This window comes from Canis aureus, chromosome 1 (genome assembly GCF_053574225.1).
Source record: "Canis aureus isolate CA01 chromosome 1, VMU_Caureus_v.1.0, whole genome shotgun sequence".
Classification (NCBI taxonomy): domain Eukaryota; kingdom Metazoa; phylum Chordata; class Mammalia; order Carnivora; family Canidae; genus Canis; species Canis aureus.
Genome location: NC_135611.1, coordinates 108,548,830 through 108,575,929, shown reverse-complemented (window position 1 = coordinate 108,575,929; position 27,100 = coordinate 108,548,830). Strand labels below are relative to the sequence as shown.

The 27,100-nt window shown below is 43.7% G+C and overlaps 1 long non-coding RNA gene across 1 annotated transcript; it reads left to right on the top strand.

Annotated features, from left to right (window-relative positions):
* Positions 1-15,036: 15,036 nt before the first annotated feature.
* On the top strand, positions 15,037-26,782 carry LOC144282965 (uncharacterized). The gene is made up of 4 exons (XR_013351377.1): positions 15,037-15,185; positions 15,765-15,854; positions 22,621-22,747; positions 24,355-26,782. It is a non-coding gene; the product is annotated as an uncharacterized LOC144282965 (long non-coding RNA).
* Positions 26,783-27,100: the final 318 nt, after the last annotated feature.

Genomic DNA, 27,100 nt, shown 5'->3' with positions numbered 1-27,100 from the left:
AAAAAGGAAAGAAAGAAAGAAACAGAAGAGACTAAAGATATAAAGGCCACCCACATTCAAGAAGCCATATTACACAAAACTAGAGTACCAAAATGAGAGGAGACAGATATTGAGGGAGAAGCAAATTTTGAGGTATCAGTGACTGAGCATTTTCCAAAATTGATGAAAGACATTAACTTGAAGATTTAAGAAACTCAACAAAATCCAAACAGGAAATATAGAAAGAAAATCACACTTGGCTCATCAAAGTATTGAAAGGTCAAAGTGAAGGCTAAATTTTTTTAAAGATTTTTTAAAAAATCATTCATGAGAGACACACAGAGAGAGAAGCAGGCTCCCTGCGGGGAGCCCAATGCAGAACTCGATCCCAGGACCCCAGGATCATGACCTGAGCCGAAGGCAGACGCTCAACCACTGAGCCACCCAGGCGCCCCTTGAAGACTAAATTTTTAAGGAAGCCAGAGGACATTTAAAGTTGTTTCTACTTGTCAGCTGTTGTGAATAACGCTACAGGGAACACAGGGGTGCAAGTAGCTTTTCAAAACCCTGATTTCACTACCTTTGGATACATTCTCAGAAGAGGAATTGTTCTAGTTTTAATTTTTTGAGGAACCTCCATACTCCACAGCGGCCGCACCAATTTATGTTCCCACCAGCAGTGCGTGAGAGTTCCTTTTTCTCTCCATTTCTGGTTTCGATTTGCATTTCCCTGATAACTAGTGATTCTGAGCATCTTTTCATATACCTATTGGCCATTGGTGTGTCTTCTTTGGGGAAAAAAATGTCTGTTCAGGTCCTTTGCCTATTTTTTAACTTGGTTATATCTTCTCAACTTCCTGAAGTCAAGCACAGTGCCATAAAATCACAATATGTCATGCCAGTCATAACTGAGTTCATTTTCTAGAAGAGCCCTGTCCAATAGAAATATAATAAATACAAGGTACATATGTAACAGTAAAGTTTCTAAAAGCCACGTCACAAAAAGTAAAAAGAAAAGGGCAAATGTAATTTTAGTTACATATATATATACGTTTTATTTAAAGATTTTATTAATTTAGGGGCACGTGGGTGGCTCAGTTAGTTAAGCGTCTGCCTTCAGCTCAGATCATGATTCCAGGGTCCTAGGATCATGGCCCAAGTCAGGCTCCCTGCTCAGCAGGGAGTCTGCTTCTCCCTCTCCCTCTGCTCCTTTCCCTGCTCCTGAGCTCCTGCTCTCTCACTCTCTCTCTCTCAAAAAAAAGATTTTATTTATTTATGAGAGAGAGAAAGCAGGTGCGGGAAGGCAAGAGGTGAAGGGCAGAGGAAGAAGAAGCAGCTGCCGGAGAGTCCCCATTGAGCACAGAGTCCCATGGGGGGGTCCATCTCATGACCCCCGAGATCATGACCTGAGCCAAAACCAAGAGTCAGATGCTTAAAAGCTGTTCCAGCAGCTTTATTTTTTTTAAGATTTTATTTATTTATTTATGAGAGACACACACACATACAGAGAGGCAGAGACACAGGCAGAGGGAGAAGCAGGCTCCATGCAAGAAGCCTGACGTGGGACTCAATCCCGGGTCTCCAGGATCACACCCTGGGCCGAAGGTGGCGCTAAACTGCTGAGCCACCCGGGCTGCCCTGCTCCAGCAGCTTTCAAGGAGCAATGGTTACATGAACATTTTTTCAAGGAATATTCACTAAATATAAAATTCAGGCATAGGGCAAACATTTCCTTTCTCAGTGTCCCTTGAAACAGCCTCCAAAGGACTTTGCCATACTTTAGGGAGGCGATTCACTTGCTATGGATGCCCTACCTGGTGCAGACTAAAGATGAGTCATGACCATGTTTAAAATGTCACAAATTCATTCCCTCCAGCATGACTGCAGGATTTTCTATTCATCTTTCTTTCACTCACAGATTCAGGGGAAAAACTATTTATACATGATGCAGGGACGCAAGACAGTCTGTGTTGTTTTTCTTTTTTCTTTTTAAGGTTTCATTTATTTGAGAGAGATAGCATGAGTGGTGGGAGAAGCAGAGTGAGAAGCAGATTCCCCACGAAGCAGAGAGCAGAATGCCCGCCTCAGTCCCAGGACCTTGAGATCATGACCTGAGCCGAAGGCAGATGTTTAACCAACTGAGCCACCCAGCCACCATCCCTGAGCAGGGATGCAAGACAGTCTGTGTTGTTTTTCTAAGTCAGCATACATGAGGATGGCCTCCTGACTTCCCCGGTGATTGCCCTCGGTAGGCATTGCTGCCTGTCTCCTGGGAGTAGGAGGCAGCATTAATGCATTCTGCTCGAACCTTAGCTAAACTCCTGGATAATAATCAGGATGCTGCTCTGGTATTTATTCTACCAAAAGATCCTGAGGGTGGCAAATGCAAATCTTCTGAAAGGAGCCTATGGTACAACCTACTATTTCTTGAAAATTTGATATTTGGGGAGATAAATATTTCTTTCCTTCCAATCCTGCATAAGCCTTGCATAATGAAACATTTTAATTTAGGGAAGTATGAGCTGGGTGAGAGATTAAAAAAAAAAAAGATATTCTGATGATCCAGCAATTTCACCCCGAGGTATCTATGCTGGAGAAATGAAAATGTATGAGTACATAAACCCTGTATGGGAATTTTACAGCAGCTCGAGTCATAAACCACAAAAACTAGAAACTACCCAAATGTCCTTCAGTGGCCGAATGGATAAACAAACTTTAGTAAGTTACTCAGAAATAAATGGGAATGAAGTTCTCAAACAGTCATCCACATGATACATCTCAAATTCTTCATGCTCGGGGGGGGGAAAAAAAAAACCCTGTCTCAAAAGCCTTCAGGTTGTGTGACTGCATTTAGGAGATGTTCTAGCAAAGCTATGGGGATAGAGAACAGATCTGTGGTTGCCAGGAGTTAGGGCTGAAGAATGTTTGGCCACAAGGGGGCAACACAAGAAAATGTTTCGCCAGCGACTGGAGTTCCCCTACCTATGTCTCAAGTCCGGTGGTGGCTATAAAACTCTGCATTGTCAAAACTCACAGAGCTGTATCCTCAAAAGCATGCATTTTATTAAATGCACATTTTGTTTTACGTATCTTTTTAAGATTTTAAAGTCATCTCTACACCCAACAATGAGGCTTGAACTCACAACCCAGAGATCGAGAGTCCCTAGCTCTGGGTTTCCTGGGTGGCTCAATGGTTGAGCATCTGCCTTTGGCTCAGGTTCTGATCTCGGGGTCCTGGTATCAAGTCCCACATCTGGCTCCCTGCAGGGAGCTTGCTTCTCCCTCTGCCTGTGTCTCTGCCTCTGTGTGTGTGTGTGTGTCTTATGAAAAAATAAAGTCTTTTTAAAAATACTAAAAAAAAAAAAAAAAGAACTTAGTAACATAATCCTCTTAATTCACTGGTTCCCAAATTTGTCCCCACAATCAATCACCTGAACATACTCATTAATCAGTCACTCCTCATGCATCCTTCCTCTAGCCCCTGGTAACCACTAATCTGCTTTCTATCTCTGTGATTTGCCTATTCTGGACATTTCACAGAAATAAAGTCCTTTTGCTGCCTTTTGTGACTAGTTGCTTTCTTTTTTCTTTTTAGATTTTGTTTATTTATTTGAGAGAGAGAGAGAGCATGAGTGGGAGGAGGGAGAGGGAGAAGCAGCCTCCCCATGGGGAGCCTGATGCAGAACTCAATCCCAGGACCCTGGGATCATGACCTGAGCCAAAGGCAGATGCTCAACCACTGAGCCACCCAGGTGCCCCAAACTAGAGGATCTCTTGAAGCCACATAGATATTTAATTTCTAGAGCTTTGTTGAGGCAGAGAGATGACAACAGAAATGTGGGTAATAAGCAAGTCATTTCTTTATGTCTCCTGGCCATCAATATGCAAATGAACAATTCCTAAAATTAGCCCTGACACAAAGTCTCACCGGAAAACAATGTTCAAGCAGCTGCCTTCCCCCAGAGTTTGTGTAGAGAGAATTACCCAGGAGAATTTTTCAAACACACACTTTCCGTTGCATTTTAGCTACTCCCCGTGCTCTCCTCTGTTGGTTTTTCCTTCTGTGAAGTCAGGTAAATGCTTTCCATTTTGGAAGATACACACGTCCAGATCCATCATGTACTTGACATCAGATTCAGCCATGTGAAGACAAATTTGCCTTTGCTTTCTAATGTGGTCCTGATTTTCTCTCTCCCCTATGAAGTTGTAATCCACAGGCCATAGCTCTTCTCCCACTCACCTTCCTGGCTCATTTTTTTATCCTGGATTTCTCAATCTCTATGTAAATTTAAGAAAAATCATTTAACATAAATGTCTTTGGAGATCATTATCTTGTTATGGTAGACAGGCAAAATGGCCCTCCAGAGATGCCCATGCCCTAATGCACCAAGCCTGTGATTTTGTTACTTCCCATGGCAAAAAGAATGTGACAGAAGTAATTAAGCTGAAGACTTCGAGATGGAAGATTTTCCTGGATTTTCTGCATGAGCCAGAAATGAAAGAGGGAAGCAAGAGTGTCAGTCGTGGAAGCAATGGTTGAGTAGAAGTAACAATTGAAAAGATGCACTTTCGAAATGGACCCAAGGGCCATAACCAAGGAACCCAGGCAGTCTCTAGCCATTGGGAAAGGCAAGGAAATGAATTGTCCCCCTAACTTGGTTCTAGTACCAATTCCAATGTGTGTAGTGAGGGAGGGGAGGGCCAGGGCACACCAACCAGCTGAGGTCCTATAACTCAACTCAATTTTTTTTTCCCAAGATTTTATTTTTAAGCAATCTCTACATGCAATGTGGGCTTGAACTCACAACCCTGAGATCAAGAGTTGCATGCTCTATTGACTAAACCAGCCAGGTGTGCCAATTCAACTCAGTTCTGACACTGTCTACCCATAGATGTGTCAGATCTCACAGGTGGGGGGGGGGGCTCAGTCCTCAGTCCTACAAGACTATCCCCACCCCTTCAGATGTCAATTGCAAGCCCAGGTTTTCACCTGCACTTCTAACCAATTGGTTATAGATTAAAGGTTCCTAAGATCTCCTCCTTGGGCTTGATTAATTTGCTAGAGCGGCTCACAGAACTCAAAGAAGCATTTTACTTGCTAGATCACCACCTTAATATAAAAAGACATAACTCAGGAAGAGCAAATGGAAGAGACGTGTAGGACTGGGCTTCAGGAAAGGAACCAGAGAGCTTCTGTGTCCTTTACAGACCAACTACCTCCCCACTCTCCCCATGTTCATCAGCCCAGAAGTTCTCTGTATCCTGTCCTTTTGAAGTTTTATGGAGGCTCCCTTGCAATGTCATGATTGAGTAAATCACTGGCCATTGGAGATTGATTCCACCTCCAGCCCCTTTCTCCTCTCTGGAGGTGGGGGTGCAGGGTGGGTGGGTGAAAGTTCTAACCCTCTCATCACAAGGTTTGTTCCCCTGGCAACCATCCCCATCCATTGGTGCTTTCCAATAGTCGCCTCATTAACATAACAAAAACACCTTTCTCGCTCTTCTCACAGGAAATTCCAAGGATTTTATTTTATTTTTTAAGATTTCATTTATTTATTCATGAGAGACACACACACAGAGAGAGGCAGAGACACAGGCAGAGGGAGAAGCAGGTTCCATGCTGGGAGCCCGATGTGGGACTCGATCCCGGGTCTCCAGGATCACTCCCTGGGTTGAAGGCAGCGCTAAACCACTTAGCCACCAGGGCCACCCCAAAGGAATTTTTGTATGTTAAAGTAGACTTACAGGATCCTGGGGGTCGGGCTAATATTGCCTTCTGTCCTTAGCAAAGTATTAACATTGAGGCAGTTGAGTCCGTAAGGGAATGTCCCTCAGCCAGTTTCAAGGACTTGCCAATAGGCTATAGGTAATAAGGAAATGTAATGTTTCTTTGACTTTGTTTCCCACATCAGGTTAAGCACCCAGGGGCCTGCAAATTAAAGCAACAAAAAGACAGATGCCCAGGAGAAAAAGCACACGGTTTTTATTAAAAGCTTCATACTCAGCAGCTCATAGGAAAGTGATGCTCAAAGAAGCAGTAGGAAAGAGGGTTTGAGCCCTAAGGGACACGATCTAGTGCGGGAGGAGTCTAGGGGATATAGGGAGGACCTAATGGAAGACACAGGCTACTTTAGTAAGGTCGGTTTATATAAATCCATTGTCCTGTTGACTCCCCATCCTCCACAATAAGAGTTGCTTTTCTTTCTCTGATACAGAGCTGGGAGGCAGGGGGAGCAGGTACCTTCCTTAAAAGAGAAATTTGAGGTCTGCTTTCAGGTGTTTAAGGGAAGGATAGAGAGCTCTTCTTGCATCTACCAATGCTCAATTGCCTTTCGCTCAAAATAATCCTTTGGCCAAAGTGATGTATTTTGGAGTGGCATATTCTTTACCTCCCCCAACTTTATGGAGCTATTTTTGACATATGATACAGGTAAGTTTAAGGTGTCCAGGTGTACAACGGAAATTGATGCCGAGCATTTGAGCCCATCAGTCACAAAAGAATTCTATCTCAGTTGGTGGAGTGTGGGACTCTTGATCTCAGGGTTGTGAGTTTAAGCCCCAGGTTGGGTGTAGAGATTACTTAAAAATAAAATCTTAGGGGGCTCCTGGGTGGCTCAGTTGGTTAAGTTTCTGCCTTCAGCTCAGGTCATGGTCCCGGGATCCTGGGAGTGAGCCTCACTTCTGGCTCCCTGCTCAGCAGGGAGCCTGCTTCTCCCTCTTCTACTCACCACTCCCCTGCTCATTCTCTCTCTCTCTCTCTCTCTCTCTCTCTCTCTCTCTCTCTCGTCTCTCTCTCTAATAAATAAAATCTTTAAAATAAATAATTTAATTTAATCTTTACAAAAAGAATTCTTGAGACATTTTACAGTACAAAAAGGTGCTTTTATTATAACATGCGGGTAGGAACTGGACAGAAAGTTGCACTGAGGTTGTGAGGTGGGAATGATTATATATTTTTTAAGTTGGGGAGTGGGTAGGTAAAAGTAACAGAGGTCTCTAAAGAGATTTCCCGTGTGTTAAAGAAGACTTGCAGGGTCCTGGAGGTCTGGCTATTGTCAGGGTAAGGTCCCTTTTAGTCTCTAGAAAAGCATTAACATTAAGGCAGCCGTGAGTTCCTTGAAGATGGCCATACTCTACCCATCTCTGGTATCTATCACTGGGCTGCACACAGTAAGGAAATTTAATTTTATCTCCATTCCCCCTTGCCTTCGTTCTCCTCATCATAATGATTTTGTAAGGCAGGACATATTCTTCTTCTATCCTTCAGGGTCTTCCAGCAGGACTAAGAATTAGATTTACGCGAGACAGATTAACATGAGAACATAGTTGTATTTAAGGTATATTGAGAAGCCCCACAATGAAATTGAGTGAGACCTAAAGAAATGACCAAGGCAGGCAGTTTTTATACTTTTTAGAGACCATACATCTGTGAGGAATATGTAGGATAAGGAAAATAGGTGTTTGGGAGTTTTAATTAGGAAGGAATTCTGGGGACACGTGGGTGGCTCAGTCTGTTAAGCATCTGTCTGCCTTCAGCTCAGGTCCTGATCCTGGGGTCCTGGGACCGAGTCCCACATCAGGCTCCCTTCTCTCTCTCTCTCTCTGTCTCTCTCTCATAAATAAATAAATAAATAAATAAATAAATAAATAAATAAAATCTTAAAAGGAAAAAGGAAGGAATTCTAACTGGAATTAGGGCCTAGGTAGACTAGGAAAACAGGACCAAGTTTTTGGGTTTGTTTGTTTTTACAGTCTTGGGACTTTAAAGTCCCTATCTCTGGTGATAAGGATGTCTTTTTTACATCTTAGTACAGGGAGGGGACCTTTCAAATGGGAGACTTATTTCCTGCTTTTAGGGGGACAGAGAAAGGCCTGAGTGTCCTTGCACTGACTGTTTCTTAAGGAACTTTTACTAAAAATAACCAATGGTTGGGGGTGCCTGGCTGGCTCTATCAGTAGAGCCTTTGACTCTTGATCTCGGGGTTGTGAGTTCAAGCCACGTGATGGGTGTAGAGGCTACTTAAAATAAATAAATAAACAAATTTAAATTAAAAAAATAAAATAGCCAATATACCAAAGTAGCACATTTTGGGGCGGCCTGCCCTTGGCCCCTACAATCTGGTAGACAAATATATTGCTAAATGATTATGGGGTGCCATATTCTGATCCCTTGTGCACTAGAACTGCTGTAGGTACTGATGTCAACCTTACTGTGACATCTCAAGTGACCTCAAAGAGGAATCTGGAACAGGAAGAACCGGAAAACCAGTTAAGCAGAGGCATGCTAACATGCTTGGAACATAACAACATTGGCTGGAAAATGTACAATTTCATGAAGAGTGATTATTTTTTAAGCATAAAGGAAAAGTATTTTTTCTCCCCCTCTCTTTTAAGTAAACTCTCCACCCAGCGTGGAGCTTGGACTCACAACCCCAAGATCCAGATCCACATGCTCTGCCGACTGAGCCAGCCAGGTGCTCTCAGATGCTCCCAGGTGCTCCAGGAGTAGAGTATATGGAGCCCAGAGTGGGGGCTTGAACTCATGACCCTGAGATCAAGATTTGGACTGAGATAAAGTCAGATGCTTAACGCAAGGAGCCACCCAGGCACCGTTCCAGGAGTAGAGTTCTTTTGAAATCCTCATTATTTTATGAAAATGCATAAGGGGAAACTTCACTATAATGGATTCAGGAGGCTAGAAGGGGGAGCTCTTGCGCTGTACTAAAGCGTTCCCCCTACCATCCCACCCTCACCCCAAATATCACCTGACGCAACGGACTTCTGTGCAGGCAGTTTATTTTGGGGACAGGTTGAACAGAGAGAATAGATGTGGGGGCACTAGGGAAAATGAAATAAAGAAAGGAGGAAAGCCAAGACAAGGCTAGAATATTGAGTTGGTTCCCACTTTAAACAACAGTGCAACAACAATTCTGGGCATCTTTTGAGTTGCTACATAGAATTTACTCAGAACTGCCCCAACAGGGGCGCCTGGGTGGCTCAGTCAGGTAAGCATCTGCCTTTGACTCAGGTCATGATCCTGGGATCCTGGGACTGAGCCCCACATGGGGCTCCCTGTTCAGGAAGAAATCTGCTTCTCCCTCTGCCTACCCCTCCCCCCACACATTCTGTCTCTCTCTCTCTCTCTCTCTCTCTCACTCACTCTCACATTCTCAAATAAACAAAATCTTCAGAAAAAAAAAAAAGAACTGCCCCAACAGAGGGCAGTAGGTTGGGGCTTTTTCTCACTGGTTCCTGATAGGGGAACAGAGGAAAGCACATTGACAAGTCCTTGAAACAAGGAGAGTGACATTCCTCTACAGACTCAACTGCTTTGATGTTCATACTTTGCTAAGGGCAAAAGGCAATCTTAGCTCGACCCCCAGGATCCTGTAAGTCTATTTTAATATATAAAAATTCCTTTAGAGGGCAGCCTGGGTGGCTCAGTGGTTTGGCGCCTGCCTTCAGCCCGGGTGGTGATCCTGGAGACCAGAGATCAAGTCCCATGTCAGGCTCCCTGCATGGGGCTTGCTTCTCCCTCTGCTTGTGTCTCTGCCTCTTTCTCTGCATCTCTCTGCGTCTCTCATGGATAAATAAATAAAACCTTAAAAAGAATTTCTTTAGAAATTTCCTTTATCTCTAAACCCCCAAGATACATGTTGGCGATCATCCCCCAAGCACATGGCCCCCAGATATACATCTGAAGGGTCTCAAAACTCAGGTTTTATTAGACGGTAGTAAGTGACTTTTTCCCAACAATAGCTAGCCCACTCAAGGTCCTGGACACCTTGCTTCCAAAATTCCTTAGAGAGTACACTATCATCAAGCCCCTCCCAACTCCCAGGTATATAATCAGCCATCCCTCACAGGCCTGGGGCAGCAGCTCTTCCTGCCCATAGACCCTATCCCTGTGCTGGAATAAAACCACCATTTCGCACCAAAGACGTCTCAAGAATTCTTTCTTGGTTGTCAGCTCCAGACCTCACCTATAATTCCAAAACTTTATCAGTTCCCATGACCCCTCAGTCAGAGGCTGCTGAGAGTGTTTGATACCTTCCCACACTCAGGTTTGCATACACACCAGTGTTAATGGCCATGCAGGTGCCCTAAGAATTGCTCCCTGCATCAGCAGAGAAAGTCTGGGGTGAAGCATGAGATGAAAAACATTTTTATAACTAATTTTTTATTAGTTTTTATGAGTAATCTCAGATTACACACAGCTAAAGTAAATAACAACTAGAAGGTTGGTAGGGGACGAAAATCCAAAATGGAGCTTGGAGCATAAGACAAAGGAATAAAAATTAAAAATAAAAATAAATAGATAAATAAGAAAACAGAAGAAGGGGGTGCCTGGCTGGCTTAGTCAGTGAAATGTATGACACTAGATCTCAGGGTATTGAGTTTAAGCCCCACATTGGGTGTAGAGATTACTTAAACATAAAATATTTTAAAAAAATAAAGCTTAGCAGTATTGGGGAGGGGGGTAGGGAGTACATATTACCTTTAAAAAAATAAAAATTATGACAGCTGAATTCCCAATAGAAAGATCCAACCACAGAGAAAGTATGGAATGATGTCTTTAAAGTGTGAATGAGAGAATACCAATCCAGAACTCTATACCCAGGAAGAATATCTTTAAAAACAAAAATGAAACGGACCATTTTGAGGCAAGAATTTGAGAGAATTTATCACCAGCTGTCCTACTCTAAAAAAAAAAAATAATAGCAGATGAGGCAGAGATGCAGAAAGGACAAAAGACACAAAGAGAAGAATAAATATCAAGGGAAATTTAAATTAACGGTGGTTGTATAAAACAACCATATCAATGTGCTATCAACGATAGCACCTTATAGGATTGAAAATGTGTATTGTTCCAAAATATATAACACAATAGGTCATAAATTGGGAGGGAGTAAGTGAATTTAACTTATAAGGTCTTTACATTATCTTCAATGTAATAAAACTATAATTTTATACTAGATGTTTATGTCAAGAATGTATTTTCAGGGGCACCTGGCTGGCTCAGTCAGTGGAGTATGCAACCCTTGATCTCGGGGTTGTGAGCTCGAGCTCTGAGTGTTGGTTATAGAGATTACTTAAAATAAAATCCTAAAAAAAAATGTATTTTAAGATCTCTATAGTAACTGGAAAAACATTTTTTTAAGATTTTATTTGGGATGCCTGAGTGGCTCAGGGGTTGTGCCTCTGCCTTTGGCTCAGGGCATGATCCTGGAGTTCCAGGATGGAGTCCCATATCGGGCTCCCTGCATGGAGCCGGCTACTCCCTCTGCCTATCTCTCTGCTTCTCTCTGTGTCTCTCATGAATAAATAAATAAAATCTTTAATAAATAAATAAATATTTTTAATTTCTTTTAAGATTTTATCTATTTATTCATAGAGACACAGCTAGAGAGAGAGAGAGGCAGAGACACAGGCAGAGGGAGAAGCCAGCTCCATGCAGGGAGCCCCACATGGGACTCCATCCCAGGTCTCCAGGATCATGCCCTGGGTTGAAGGCGGCACTAAACCGCTAAGCCACTGGAGCTGCCCCTAAATAAATAAATTTTTAAAGGGTGGGGGGGACACCTGGGTGGCTCAGCAATTGAGCATCTGCCTTTGGCTCAGCATGTGATCCTGGAGTCCCTGGGTCAAGTCTCACATCAGGCTCCCTGTATGGAGCCTGCTTCTCCCTCTGCCTGTGTCTCTGCCTCTCTGTGTGTCTCTCATGAATAAATAATTAAAATCTTAAAAAAAAAAAGAATTTATTTATTTGAGTTAGTGAGAGAGAGCAGAGTGGGGAAGGGACAGGAGAAGGGGAAGCAGACTCCTGGCTGAGCAGGGAGCCTAACGTGGGGTTTGATCTCAGGACCCTGAGATCATGATCTGAGCCAAAGGCAGATGCTTAACCAAGCCACACAGGTGCCCCTGAAAAATATTTTTAAAACACTGAATAATTTAGAGAAATATTATAAAATAATCCAAGAGTAGGTAAAAAAAAATAGAAAAAGGAACGCTGGACAATAAGGAGAAAATATAAATAGTAAAATGACAGACTTAAATTCAATTATATCAGTAATTACATTAAATACAAATGGATTGACTCCAATTCAAAGACAAACTCTTTCAGATGGGATTTAAAAATTAAATTATAGAGATTATAGAAACATGCTTTAAATATAATGATACCAGGGGCACCTGGGTGGCTCATGTTAAGCATCTGCCTTCAGCTCAGGTCATGATTCTGGGGTCCTGGGATAGAGCCCCCATCAGACTCCCTGCTCAGCAGAGTCTGCTTCTCCCTCTCCCTCTGCTACTCCACCTGCTTATTGTTGCTCTCTCTCTCTGTCAAATAAATAAAATATTTTTAAAATAAAAATAAATGAATACAATGATACGATACCAAAGAGTAGAAAGCAAAAGCTTTAAAATAAATTATAGCATAGAAACACTTCTAGGGGGTCCCTAGGTGGCTCAGTGGTTTTGGCGCCTGCCTTCGGCCCGGGGCATGATCCTAGAGTCCCAGGATCAGGTCCCACATTGGGCTCCCTGCATGGAGCCTACTTCTCCCTGTGCCTCTCTCTCTCTGTGTCTCTCATGAATAAATAAATAAATAAATATTTTTTAAAAACTCTTAAAAAAAAACCCAAATTGGTGTGTTTATACACACACTTTTTTTTGTCAAGATTTTTTTTAAAGCAATCTCTACACCCAATCTGGGGCTCAAACTCACAACCTTGAAGTCAAGAGTCCCCTACTCCATCAACTGAGCCAGCCAGACACCCCTGTACACCCAGGTTTATAGCAACATAATTCACAATAGTTAAAAGGTGAAAATAACCCATCAATGGATGAAGGGATAAACCAATGTGGTGTATCCCTATGATGGAACATTATTCACCCATAAAATGAAATGAAGTATTGACACATACCACAACACGGGTGAACCTTGAAAATATTGCATTAAATAAAAAAGCCAGATATAAAAAGGACAAGTATTATATGATTCTGATTCTATGAGGTACTTAGAATTGTCAAAGTCTGGGGCACCTGGGTGGCTCAGTGGTTGAGCAGACATCTGCCTTTGGCTCAGGTCGTGATCCTGGTCGTGATCAAGTCCCGTATCAGGCTCCCTGCAGGGAGCTTGCTTCTCCCTCTGGCTATGTCTCTGCCTCTCTCTGTGTGTCTCTCATGAATAAATAAATAAAATCTTTTAAAAAAACAAAAAGAATTGTCAAAGTCATAGAGTCGGAAAGCAGAGGTTATTCAGGGCTAGGGGGAGAAGGAAACGGGGAACAGGTGCAAAAATCGCATTAAGTGACTTATGTCAGCCTTCTGTGACCATCTCAGGTGACCTCAAGGAAGAATCAAAAACAGAACTGAGAAACCAGTTAAGCAGAGACATGCAAGCAATATTTTTTTTTTTTTTACTTATGATAGTCACATAGAGAGAGAGAGAGAGGCAGAGACACAGGCAGAGGGAGAAGCAGGCTCCATGTACCGGGAGCCCGATGTGGGATTCGATTCCGGGTCTCCAGGATCGCGCCCTGGGCCAAAGGCAGGCGCCAAACCGCTGCGCCACCCAGGGATCCCACGATAGAAGTTTATTAAGTGAGGATACAGAGAAAGCTCTCAGGAGTGAGAGGGGTCCCTTCAGGGTTGCCACTGGAGGTTTTTTTGGTTGGCGTTTTATAGAGAACGTGACCAGGGACTCTATGGCCTTGAGATTTCTTTTGCTATCCTGAGTGAATGACATATGACTGTTTTTGAGTCTTGGTGATTACTTTGTAGCAGGCAAAGGAAGATACTCCCTAACATTTTGGAGCCAAGGGCCAGATGTACTTCTTTATCTGTTTTTGTTGCATCTCAGTGTCCTTGGGATTTATGGGAGCCTGACTCTGGGCCTTTCCCTGCCTAGCCCTATCTGTCCCTAACTCAATATACTACCGTGATGGAAAAACAACATTATACATTTGTCCAAATCCATAGAATACACAACACCAAGAGTGAACCCTAAGGTAAACTATGGACTTGATTACTGTATGTAGGTTCATCTCTGGTTTAAAAAAGAAAGAAAAGTCGCATTCTGGTGAGTAATGTTGATGAGTCAGGAGGCTATGCATTTCTGGGGTCGGGGATATATGGGAAGTCTTCATAGTGCCTCAGTTTTTTGTTTTTCTTTTTAAAGATTTTATGTATTCATTCATGAGAGACACAGAGAGAGAGGCAGAGACACAGAGGGAGAAGCAGGCTCCATGCAGGGAGCCTGACGTGGGACTCCATCCCAGGTCTCCAGGATCACGCCCTGGGCTGAAGGCGGCGCTAAACCACTGAGCCACCCAGGCTGCCCTGCCTCAGTTTTATTGTAAACCTAATACTGCTCTTTTTTTTTTTGAGATTTTATTTATTTATTTATTTATTTATTTATTTATTTATTTATTTATTTATTTATTTATTTATTTATTTATTTATTTATTTATTTATTTATTAGACACACAGAGAGGCAGAGACGTAGGCAGAGGGAGAAGCAGGTTCCCTGCCGGGAACTTGATGTGAGACTTGATCCCGCGACCCCAGGATCAGGACCTGAGCCAAAGGCATATGTTATTCAACCACTGAGCCACCAGGCGCCCCCCCCCCCCATACTGCGTTAAAAAATAAAAATAAAATAATAATAATAATAATAAAGTATTTTTTAAAAAAACGAGTTTAGGGGGTACCCAGCTGGCTCAGTCAGTGAGAAGCATGGGACTCTTGATTTCTCCTGATCTCGGGGGTTGTGAATTGGAGCCCACTGTGGGCGCAGAGATTATTTTATATTATATTTTAAAATGAGTTTAGGTATATATTAATATTAGGCCATGAAAGCTTTAGAGTAGAATTGCATTGCTAGAAATGAGACACTGCATAAAAATTTAACTGATTTCATTGACTTTTAGCGGTTCTCTGCCCTTCTTTCCTAGAGTCGGAGGAACAGGCTGGGCTGGCCTCGATCTTTGGGGGAGGGGCAGAGGGCGGGGACGGGGTGGGGGGAGCAGGTGACGTGAGGGTGGGTGGGGGCGAGAGGATGTAAAACCAAGTCTTGCCACGGACCATCCATAAGAAATTCTCGGGTTGAGGTTAAAGGCTTCATTCCGGATGCGCTTCGCCGGGCACCTGAAGATCAGGTGACGCTCCAGCTTAAACTGATCTAGATGTTTTGCAGCTGAATGGTAGGCAGCTGTTTTCTTTCACTGGAATTTGGGATTGGAGGTCGCGACTGTTCTCGCCCGAGGGTCTCTGGTTCAATCCCAGTAACGATCAGAGTAGTATTTTCTGAACTGTTGGTGCAAACCTTGCGGGTTAGCCGCTAGTTAGCGCCTGCGGGGTGGAGAAGGTTGCCAAAGGAAAAGAGGGAGGAGGGGTGACAGAGAGAGAAACTGGGGACCCCTCCACCCGACTGTGTCCTGCTCCAGCACAGGGAAGTCTTCCTTTCCTTTCCCGGGGAGGTGGTTCTCATTTCTGGAAGCCTCCAGGGAGCAGAAGTGGCTGGGGAGAAAGTTCTGCGGGATCCTGGGTGCAAGGGTGGGGCGCTGGGATGACAGGGCCCGGGCAGGGCAGCAGGTCCCGGGATCCCCTTCCTGCTGGCTCCTCCTCCCCCCCCCCCCCATCCCTTCCACCACCGATTTGGAGGCGGTCGGGAAGCAGGTACAAAGGGCCTGGGCTGCATGAATCTGTCGCCGATCTCTCCCGGGAGGCCCGTTTTGTGTATTTAGTTATTATTCTCAGAGCCCCATCCCTCTCGTCTGCAGTCCTGCAGCCGTCTATCCAGCACGGGGAACCGGCTCTTAGGCTGTGCCGCCCACAGACGGACGCGTCCAGAAGCCCAGGCTGCCGAGATGGTGAGTGTCGGGGTTGCGGGAGAGTCCACACTGCGGGAGGGAGCGGGTCGGGTTCCGGAGGGTCGGGAGCAGCTGCCCGGGGAAGCCCGACTCCCCCGGCCCGCCCGGGAGGAGAGCGGAGGCCGAGAGTGACCTCCGTTGAGCCCTAAATGCTCCCTCCGCTTGACCCAGGAGGCAGGGACCGCCCCCCCACCCCCACTGCAGTTCCTGGCGTGGGCAGGGGGGTGCCGGCGCCCGGCGGATGCGGGGCTGGAGGGAGCCGCTGTTTGGATCCATGCGGGTATTGGGAGTCCGCTGTGATTAGAGCGAGCTGACAAATTCTGGGCATAGACGGAGAGGATGCCATTGGGTTCTCTTCGAGAGAAACGATTGCCTTCCTTGGGTTTGGTCCAGTTTCTTCCTTTTTGGGGGGACTGAGAGCTCTGTGGAGGGCATTATAAAAGGATCCAGGATCAGGATCCGAACAACTTGCCTGTTTGTCATTCATCTAGTCGGTTCAGCCTGGTTCATGGAAAGCACAGGGCAGGTGGGGATGTGTTTCATCTGCCAAATGTGGATGTTTTCCTTCTACCTGCTCACCTGAGCCCACCCAGAATTATGCATTCTCTTTGTTTTGGGGTGTGTTTTTGTTTTCCCACTGTCCCAAACAAAAGTGTCTGAGATGGCCAAGGACTTACTGGTTTGTTGCAAGGGAGAGAGATCATATTGCACCTAGAGGAACCTGGCAAATGAAAGCAGGGGTGAAGTCCTTCATTATAGGATAACCCGGGGACAGGAGAGGGTGGTATTCGGGGTAAATGTAAAGGCATCCCGGCTTAGTTAGGCTCAAGCTGAACTGCACACAAAGGAATTACCTGGTCTGGATGGTCCCTTGGAAACTACAGGGTCAGATAGAGGCGGAATGTTGTGTCCCAAACCCCTTATCTGAAGCTCTTTGCCCAGGGTTGCAGATTGAGACTGCTTCTCCGTCCAAATGACTCAAGATGCCCCAGGCAAGAATGGGATGTTCTTTTCTTACTGATATGGTGTCAAACGGCAGCATTTTTTGAGGGCTATGATTTTCAGAAAACAAAGTTTATCTGTGAGTTAGAAAACAGCCAAGTAAGGGGTGGAAAAAAAGAGTCCTTTTGACTTTGCTACTGGTTTCATCCACATCTGATCTCTTCGCCGAATGAATGCAGGGTGGATTTTGCATCCTTGCATTCACAAGGACAAGGTTGCCTATAATCTCCAGTTTGCCCAAGCACTTAAGAACTTTATAATATTCAGTGTCACATTTCTTTCTTTTTTTTTTTATTTATTTATGATAGTCACAGAGAGAGAGAGAGAGAGAGACATAGGCAGAGGGAGAAGCAGGCTCCATGCAGCGGGAGCCCGACGTGGGATTCGATTCTGGGTCTCTAGGATCGCGCCCTGGGCCAAAGGCAGGCGCTAAACCGCTGTGCCACCCAGGGATCCCGAGTGTCACATTTCTGTTTGGTGAAAACCTGAATTCACGTGAACCCCGGAGTAGTGAACGCAAGGGGATCTTGGGGGACCCTACATAACTGTTTGAAATTTTTGAAACCAAAGTATTATGGTTGCCTATTTCCTAAGAAATGGAGTCAGTATATTTAAGAAAATGTGGGTACTCCAGTTCCAACCTGAAGAACACTCTGACATCTGGCAGGTGGTTTACACCCCTAGAGAATTTTGAAATATAAAAGCCATTAAATCCCTCCAGTAGAAGGAATTTTTATTTTAGCTGGAAAAGATGACTTCAAGGTTAAAAAAAAGTCAACCTCATCAATTGCATTGTAAACCATTTAATTGTAAGCTGTATTTCGCTTAATATTTTATTTCTGGAATGTGTAATAGATTAGTGTGTTTAAAAAGTTGCAAGTTGGTTAGGGTAGACCTTGAAGCCTTCCTCCATCCACCCTGGTTCACTCTGTTCTAGACTCCTGGCCACCCCAAAGCAACCCCTTTTGTAGATTCTTGCATATCTTTTCAAGGTTCCTTAAAATCCTGAAAATGAGCTCATTGGACACTCTTCTGCAGCTAATGTTACAGATTTTAAAAGACTCAAGTAACCAAATGCAGTATGTGGGTCATGGGAGACAGACTAGGGTATTTGATTCTATAAAAACATTACTGCTGGGATCCCTGGGTGGCGCAGCAGTTTGGCGCCTGCCTTTGGCCCAGGGCGCGATCCTGGAGACCCGGGATCGAATCCCACGTGGGGCTCCCTGTGCATGGAGCCTGCTTCTCCCTCTGCCTATGTCTCTGCCTCTCTCTCTCTCTGTGTGACTATCATAAAATAAATAAATAAATAAATAAATAAATAAATAAATAAATAAATAAATAAATAAATTGGCAAAAAAAAAAAACATTACTGCTAGTGTTTCTCAGCCTGATAATGTTGCAGCCACATTTTAAAAGATCCTTCACGCAAAAAAAAAAAAAAAAAAAAAAAAAAATTCCTCCTGCTTTAGAGATATATAATAAAAGTATTTGAGAATGCAATGCTATGATAGCTGGACTTTTGTTTACAATAGTGCAGTAGGAGAAGGGCAGTGAAGTGGGATGGGAAGTGGTGGCAATGTGTGGAAGCTGGTGGATTTTTTTTTTTTTTAGATTTTATTTATTTATTCATGATAGAGAGAGAGAGAGAGAGAGGCAGAGACACAGGCAGAGGGAGAAGCAGGCTCCATGCACCAGGAGCCCGACGCAGGACTCGATCCCGGGACTCCAGCACCGTGCCCTGGGCCAAAGGCAGGCGCCAAACCGCTGAGCCACCCAGGGATCCCCAGAAGCTGGTGGATTGTGATCAATGGCTTGCTTGCATTTCATTTTCCTTGTATTATATCTGTTCACACTTCCTGAGATTTAATGCAAATGGTTAGAAAGTTCTTTTATACCACCAAGCTTTTTTTTTCCTCCTCTATTTAAAGATTTTAAGTCATCTCTACACCCAATGTGGGGCTGAAATCCACAACCATGAGATCTAGTCTCACGATCCACTGACTGGGCCACCCAGACACCCCTGAAGATGTTTTTAATATGTAAAAACATACACCAGTCCTTGATATCATCTGACTTTGTTTATATGTATATTTAATGTATATATTTTTTAGTTTCTAATCTGAAATGTTTCAAATTTTGAAAAAAAAATTGAATACAAATTGTAAAAATAGAATTTTTACAAAAAATTTTGTATTCTAAGGAATACAAATGTAAAAAACACAATAAAAAAATTCTCCAAATAGTGGGACACCTGGGTCGCTCAGTGGTTCAGTGGTTGAGTGTCTGCCTTCGGCTCAGATTGTTATCCCAGAGTCCTGGGATCGAGTCCTGCATCGGGTTCCCCGCAGGGAGCCTGCTTCTCCCCCTGCCTGTGTCTCTGCCTCTCTCTCTCTGTGTCTCTCGTGAATAAATAAATACAATCCTTAAAAAAAATTCTCCAAATCTTTAAAGTCACTAGAAATCAGGGCATCCAGGATACCAAACACAGTGCTTTACAGAGAGAGAGAAAATAACTCAAGATATCTCTAATGCCTGTCCAGAGTTTGAATTCCAGTAGTCTCTACCAAAAAGTATCTTTCAGAGTTAGATTTATTTTTTTTCTTTTTAAGATTTTGATTATTTATGTATTTTAGAGACAAAGCACGAGCTGGGGGAAGGGCTGAGGAAAGGGGACAGGGAGAGAGTACTTGTCTCCTGAATCAGTTATTTCATTAGGGTGCAAAATGGTGGCTCTTCAATGCAGTCATTCCTATGAAGTTTTTTAGCTGGAACTCTGTAGGGTTTTCTGTCATCAAGAAGGAGTATTCAGTTACTCGAGTTACATTCCTAGTAGAAAGGCAAAAACTTAGGGCACCTGGGTGGCTCAGTCAGTTGAACATCTGTCTTTGGTTCAGGTTGTGATCTCTGGGTCCTGGGATTGAGCCCTGGGTCCCGGCTCCCTGCTAAGCGGGGAGTCTGCTTCTCCCTCTGCCTCTGCCTCCTCCTCTTTGCTCATGCTCTCTCTCTCTCTCTCAAATAAATAAGTCTCCAAACAAGCAACAACAACAACAACAAAGAAAGGCAAAGACATTTTTCCTTTCATTACCCAAGTTTTAGACTAAGGGCTAAAAGCAGCCTCTGGTAGCCAGAAATGCTCCCTCCACCCACCCACTTTGGTTTTCCCATTTGGGTGTTATTAGGAGTTCATGTGTTTTTAGTATCCAGTGTTTCAATCAGTTGCTATTTTACAGTTCAGAATTTCCCATATGGAACCACTCGGAGACCCTGACAACTAGCCTCTGTGCCTCTTCACACCGTGTAGGGTGGCTTCTCTGCCTTCTGACACCACAGGATCGCTCAGACTCACACTCTGCGTTTTCTGTTCACAAAGCAGCTATTTCTCAGTGCTTCCTGCTTATTATTTCTTCTGGGCATTTTCTCTGCAGAGATTGGCTGGGCAAGTGTGTGTGTGTGTGTGTGTGTGTGTGTGTGCACATGCGCGCACATGCGTGCGTTATGTGTGTTTCTGCTGATATTTTGTCATGAAGTCGACCTTTTTTAACTTCTAAAAAAACCTTTTTTTAAGTTTATTGATTTAAGTAATCCCTACACCCAATGTGGGGCTCGAACTCACAACCCCTAGATCAGGAGTTGCAGGCTCTTCTGACTGAGCCAGCCAGACGCCCTGACTCTTGTAATTTTATTTATTTATTTTTAAAGATTTTATTTATTTATTCATGCGAGACACACACAGAGAGAGAGGCAGAGACACGGGCAGAGAGAGAAGCAGGCTCCATGCAGGGCGCCTGATGTCGGACTCAATCCTTAGACTCCAGGATCATGCCCTGGGCCGAAGGCAGGTGCTCAACCACTGAACCACCCAGGCGTCTCATCTCTTGTAATTTTAAATTTGAATCTTTCCTTCTCAGACTAAAAAAAACATGCTTCCTTATTGACATAATCCCTTTGCCTGATCCTGCAGGGCATGTAAAACATCTGTAAGAAGCAGTGTTAGTATTGACTTAGTAATAACGCCAAGATCTGATTTCCTTTCTTTTGTACAAGAGACTATTTATTATGTGCTAAGGTGGTAGCTATCATCTCTCAAATTAACTTTTCACTCCAAATGGTTAACCTGCCAGCTTGATATACCCTTGCTGTCATTTAGTTGAGTTTCCCTATTTGGGGGATTGTTTTCTTTTTTTTTCTTTTTTTTTTAAGATTTATTTATTTGACAGAGAGAGAGAGCCAGAGAGCAGCAGGCAGAGGGAGAGGGAGAAGCAGACTCCCTGCTGAGCAGGGAGCCCAACTCAGGGCTCGATCCCAGGACCCCAGGATCATGACCTGAGCCCAAGGCAGGCGCTTAACCGACTGAGCCACCAGGCAGGTGCCCCTGGGGGATTGTTTTCTTACTGAATGTGTGCACATTACCAGGTTCCCAATGAAAATGTATATAACAAGGTTGTATTTAGACAAGTCTTTCTTCTGTTCCTTCCTCTCCCACCTGTTCCTTTACTGATAAGTCTGTGGTTTGTTATACATTCCTGTGCCTTTTTTTTTCTTTTTGCTTGAAATATAAAATAGGGGCACCTGGGGGGCTCAGTCGGTTAAGCATCTGCCTTCGGCTCCTGGGATCAAGTCCAATATGGGGCTCCCTCCTAAGTGGGGAGCCTGCTTCTCCCTTTTCTCCCCACTATGCTCTCTCTATTTCTGTCTCAAATAAATAAAATCTTTTTAAAAATACATAAAACAGGGATCCCTGGGTGGCGCAGCGGTTTGGCGCCTGCCTTTGGCCCAGGGCGCGATCCTGGAGACCCGGGATCGAATCCTATGTCGGGCTCCCGGTGCATGGAGCCTGCTTCTCCCTCTGCCTGTGTCTCTGCCTCTCTCTCTCTCTGTGACTATCATAAATAAATAAAAATTAAAAAAATATATTAAAAAAATACATAAAACATATAATCTGGAGAGCACATAATATCACTTTATATCTGTATATAAGATATCTGGCTCATTCTTATCTGCGGCTGCAAGTTTCTTCATTGTGTGGGCATATCATACTTTTATAAGGAATCCTCTTTGTTGAATATTTGGGGTAGTCGCCAACCTTTTGCTGTTTTTTTTTTTTAAGATTTTTATTTATTCATTCATGAGAGACACACAGAGAGAGAGATGCATAGACACAGGCAGAGGGAGAAGCAGGCTCCGTTCAGGGAGCCCGACGAGGGACTCGATCCCAGGTCTCCAGATTCACACTCCCAGCTGCAAGTGGCCCTAAACCGCTGCGCCACCGGGGCTGCCCCAATCTTTTGCTGTTATAAAAAAACCTTTAATCACTCCTTATGTGCACATATCACTTGGCTTTTGGGCTAGGGTAGTCTTGGAGTAATCCCACAAGGATAAATGCTGGATCAAGAGATGAATAGCAATACAGTTTTGGTAAATTATGTCTGATTCAGACTGGAAGTGGGACAGTTTTATGTACGATTTATGAAGTCCTCTCCTTGGCTTATAGACACTTCACTCCGGTCCCCACTCCTGCCATCATGTGACATTTCTCCCTCTGTGTGTCTGTGTGCAGATTTCCTCTTCTGAGATATCAGTCATTGGAATAGGGCCCCTCCACTACTCTGGCATGACCTCGTGGTACCTCTTTACATCTGCAAATGCCTTATTTCCAAATCAGGTCACATTCACAGGTACTGGGTTTTAGGACATTGGCACATCTTTGGGAGGGGAAACAATTCAACTCCTAACAGTACCCCAAACGGGTGTGTTGTTTTAGGACCCTGTGACCTTCACCGATGTAGCTGTGAATTTCACTGAGGAGGAATGGGCTCTGCTGGACTCTACGCAGAGAAATCTCTACAGAGACGTGATGTTGGAGAACTGCCGGAACCTGGCCTCTGTGGGTGAGGATCTCACCCTCCCACACTTATTCATGGCTGGGACCAAGGCTGGGACCAATGGGAGTCAGGCCCTTTCTGTGTTCCCAGAGATCTAGATGGGGCTACTGCCCCCAGGTGGTGGACATAAAGTTTCCCCTGAGAAACAGGAAATCTGTCCATTGCATTACATGTTTATTCTCTTCATCATTAACAACAGCCCTTGTGGGATCCTTAAGTGAGTGAGCACAGAGCATAGAGAGTTTCAGTGCATTCACAAGGAAAATGGAGGGACTACTTTTTGTGCCATACTCATAGCTGCTTAGCTTTGGAACTCTTGTAGACCACAGCATGCAACCTTGTTTCATGGAAAGTCCTGGAATCACTCCCTTATACCATGCACAGTCCCATTTCCCAGTGACCGGGATCTCAAGGGCTCAAACCTAGTCTGATCTCCCATTTGGAGCAAGAAGCGGGTCTGGGAATGGTGTGGGGGGATATTACCTAGGTACTGTGCACCTGTGCTCTGGGCAGATATGAATCTTTATGAGAAAGGATTTTATTTTAAATTTTTTAATATTTTATTTATTTTTTGAGAGACAGCACAAGCATGGGGAGGGGCAGAGGGAGAAGCAGACTCCCCACGGAAAAGAAGTTGAAGGTGGGACTAGATCCCAGGACCCCAGGATCATAACCTGAGCTAAAGGCAGACATTTAACTGACTGAGCCACCCAGGTGCCCCCATTGCCATTTTTCAAAAGAAAAAATCCATTGCTTTGGGGAGGCAAGCTAAGATTCACCTATTTTTTTTTTCTGTTTTTGTTTTGTTTTTGTTTCTTAAGACTCACCTATGTTGAGCATTGTCCTGTCCATACAGGTTTTTTATTCCAGCTGTGCTCTCATTTTTTTTTTTCTGTCCCAAAGACTTGTGCCCCTTGGTCTTCAGAATTACATGTGGACTCTGTCTTAGTCTGTTTGCGCTCTGACGACAGAATGCCATAGTCTGAGTGACTTACCCACAGACACTTATCTGTCACATTCTGGAGGCTGGGAAGTTCCAGGTGGAGGTGCCAGCAGGTTCATTCCCAGTGAGGTCTCTCTCCCTGGTTTGCAGATGGCCACCGTCTTGCTATGTCTTCATATGGTAGAAAGACAGCAAGTTCTGTTCTTGGCTCTTGTAAGGATGCTCATGCCATCATGGAGGCCCCACTGTCATATCCTCATCTAAACCTGATTGTCTCCCAGAGAACCCACTTGCAAATACCATCACATGGAGGAGGGGGGTTAGATCTTCAACATACAGATCTGTGGAGGATATAAATTCAGCCCATGATAGATATTTGTCCAGTTCTCTTCCATATGGCATTCCTGATTACACTCTCAATCCCCACAGAACTGTTTCACAGCAGCTTCTGTTCACATAGAACCCATCCTTGCCATAGTCAAGCTCCTGACACAGTCCAGAATCTGCTTGCTGGCTCACTTACTCTTTCTTCCCTTTCACGTTTTCCTCTCATGTGAGGAAATGTGTGAACATTTGAAAAGAAACCCACATGGGCATTTGCCTGTTTTAGCATCTCCAACCCACCTTAACTCTCAACAAAGAATTTAATTTTTGTGTCATTTTATTTCAGATTTGATGAGTCAGCATAAAACCCAAAACTCAACCCCACAGCAGGACATTCTTGCTAAAAAGACACTTGATGAAGCAAATAGAGTGTGTGCTGTGAACAACAGTTCCCAGTTCTCCCTGTTGGGAAAAGACTGGAAATGCCACGAAACAGATGAGCCACCCAAGCAAAGGGAGCAAACGTTCAAGCAAGTTGCTGCTGTGCACAAGAAGGGTGAGTCTCCAGTTAATATCTGTGGATATCATGAAATGAGAGACAACTTTATACCTAGCTCAAATCTTGGGCCTTCATGGAGAGATTCCACAAGAAATTGTATCCAAACATGTGCCTCAAATATTGTGAAACAAAATCCTGTCCTAACCAGTAATCCAAAGATGTATAGAAACAACAAATATGATAGAGTCTTGTGGCCAAGCATTGAGCTGACCCCGCTTGTAGGATATCGGACAGAGTCAGAGTCACACACATGGACTGACAATCAGAACAATGTGCTTCACATACGTAAAAATATCTGCATGGGGGTGGACGTTCATGAATGGGATCCATTTGGAAAAGCCTTTGGTGAAGACATTTCCCTTAGGACATACAGGACTCATGCTGAAGAGAAAACTTATGAGTCTAATCCATGTGAAATCACCTTCCAAAATAGCTCGATCCATGATGTGCAGAGGCAATCCTGTACAACAGAGGCAAATCATGAGAATAATCAAGGTGATAAAACCTTTGCCCACATTGCAAATTCTGACTCAAACAGGAAGACTAAAACTAGAAGGGGGAAATATAAATGTCAAGACTGTAGGAAAACTTATGTATATCAGTCATTCCTTATGAAACACATGAAAATTCACACTGGAGAGAAACCCTACGAATGCAAGACCTGTGGGAAAGCCTTTAGATATTCCCTACACCTTAACAAACATTTAAAAAAGCACAATATGAAGAAGCCCTATAAATGTGGAGCATGTGGGAAAGACTTCAGTAAGTCCTCAAAACTTAATGAACATAGAAGAGTTCATAGTACAGAGAAACCCTATAAATGTGAGGAATGTGGGAAAGCCTTCACCAATTCTTCCAGATTTAAAAACCATCTGAAGACTCACAGTTGAGGGATGCCTGACTGGCTCAGTCAGAAGAGCATGTGACTCTTGATCTCAGGGTTGTGAGTCCAAGCCCCATATTGGGTGTAGAGATTGCTTAAATAAGTAAATAAATAAAACTTAAAAATAAATAAATAAATAAAAATTCACAATTAAGAGAGTTCATGTGAATGAAAGGAATGTGGGAAAAGCTTCATTAATTTTCTCAAAATACTGAACGCATAAGAACATATTGGAAGGGGGGTGCCTGGGTGGCTCAGTGGTTGAGTGTCTGCCTTTGGCTCAGGGTATGATCCTGGAGTCCTGAGATCAAGTTCTACATCGGGCTCCCTGCATGGCGTATGCTTCGTTCTCTCTGCCTGTGTCTCTGCCTCTCTCTCTGTGTCTCTCATGAATAAATAAATAAAATCTTAAAAAAAAAAGAACATATTGAAAGGAAGCTCAACTTCCCTGAACGACAGAAATGTGAGAATTCATGCATTTACATATTCACACCTAAGAAACTAAGGTCTGTGGAAAGCTTTTAACCTTTCATCTTTATGATTTTTTATTATTAACTATTAATTTTTAAAAGATTTTATTTATTCATGAGAGACACAGAGAGAGAGAGGCAGAGACACAGGCAGAGGGAGAAAGAAGCAGGCTCCATGCAGGGAGCCTGACGTGGGACTCGATCCCTGGTCTCCAGGATCACACCCTGGGCTGAAGGCGGCGCTAAACTGCTGAGCCACCCAGGTGGCCCAATTATTAATTGTTAATTTTTTAAAGTAGACTCCATAGGCAGTGTGGAGCCCAGTGTGGGGGTTGAACTCATGATCCTGAGATCAAGACCTGAGATCAAGGATCCAATGCTTAATGCACTGAGCCACTGAGGTGGCCCCTTCTGTCATCTTCAGTAGATATTTGTCCTCCTGTTGGAGAGAAACACCATGAATCTAAGGCATATGGAAAAGCCTTCAGTGTTGTCTCTGGGTAATCCCTGTAGGAACTCACATTGTGGAGACTCCTCACAGGAGTAAAGAATGTGGGAGGACCTCTTTAAATACTCATCCCTTAAATTACACAAGCAGCCACATGCTGGAGAGATTCTGTGATTGTAATAGATAGAAGAAAGCCTTCCAGGGACACCAGGGTGGCTCAGCGGTTGGGCGGCTGCCTTTGGCTCAGGGTGTGATCCCAGGATCCAGGATGGAGTTCCACATCGGGTATCCTACAAGGAGCCCTATGCCTATGTCTCTGCCTCTCTCTCTCTGTGTTTCTAATGAATAAATAAATAAATAAATCTTTAAAAAAAAAAAAAAAAAGCCTTCCATTCCAGCTCCTCACAAGACACAGATGAGTACCTAATAGGAGAGAAACACAGTAAATGTTATGATTGCTGCTGTTACATTGTCTCATCCTTCAGCTGGGACTAAATTTCATGATTCTCCAATTTTTCTTCTCTAATGAAATCCTATGAGATGATGAAAATCCCTCTATATGCCCTCGCAGTTCCCCCGTGTGAATTTTGATATATAGGGGCTTTGTTAGAATTTACATACAGTTGGTCTCACTAACATGAAGCCCTGTTTGAACTTCATTTAATTTAGATTGGGGTTTAGCGTGCTCTATGTTAACCTTTTTTTTTTTTTTTTTTTTGGTCATTTGATTGT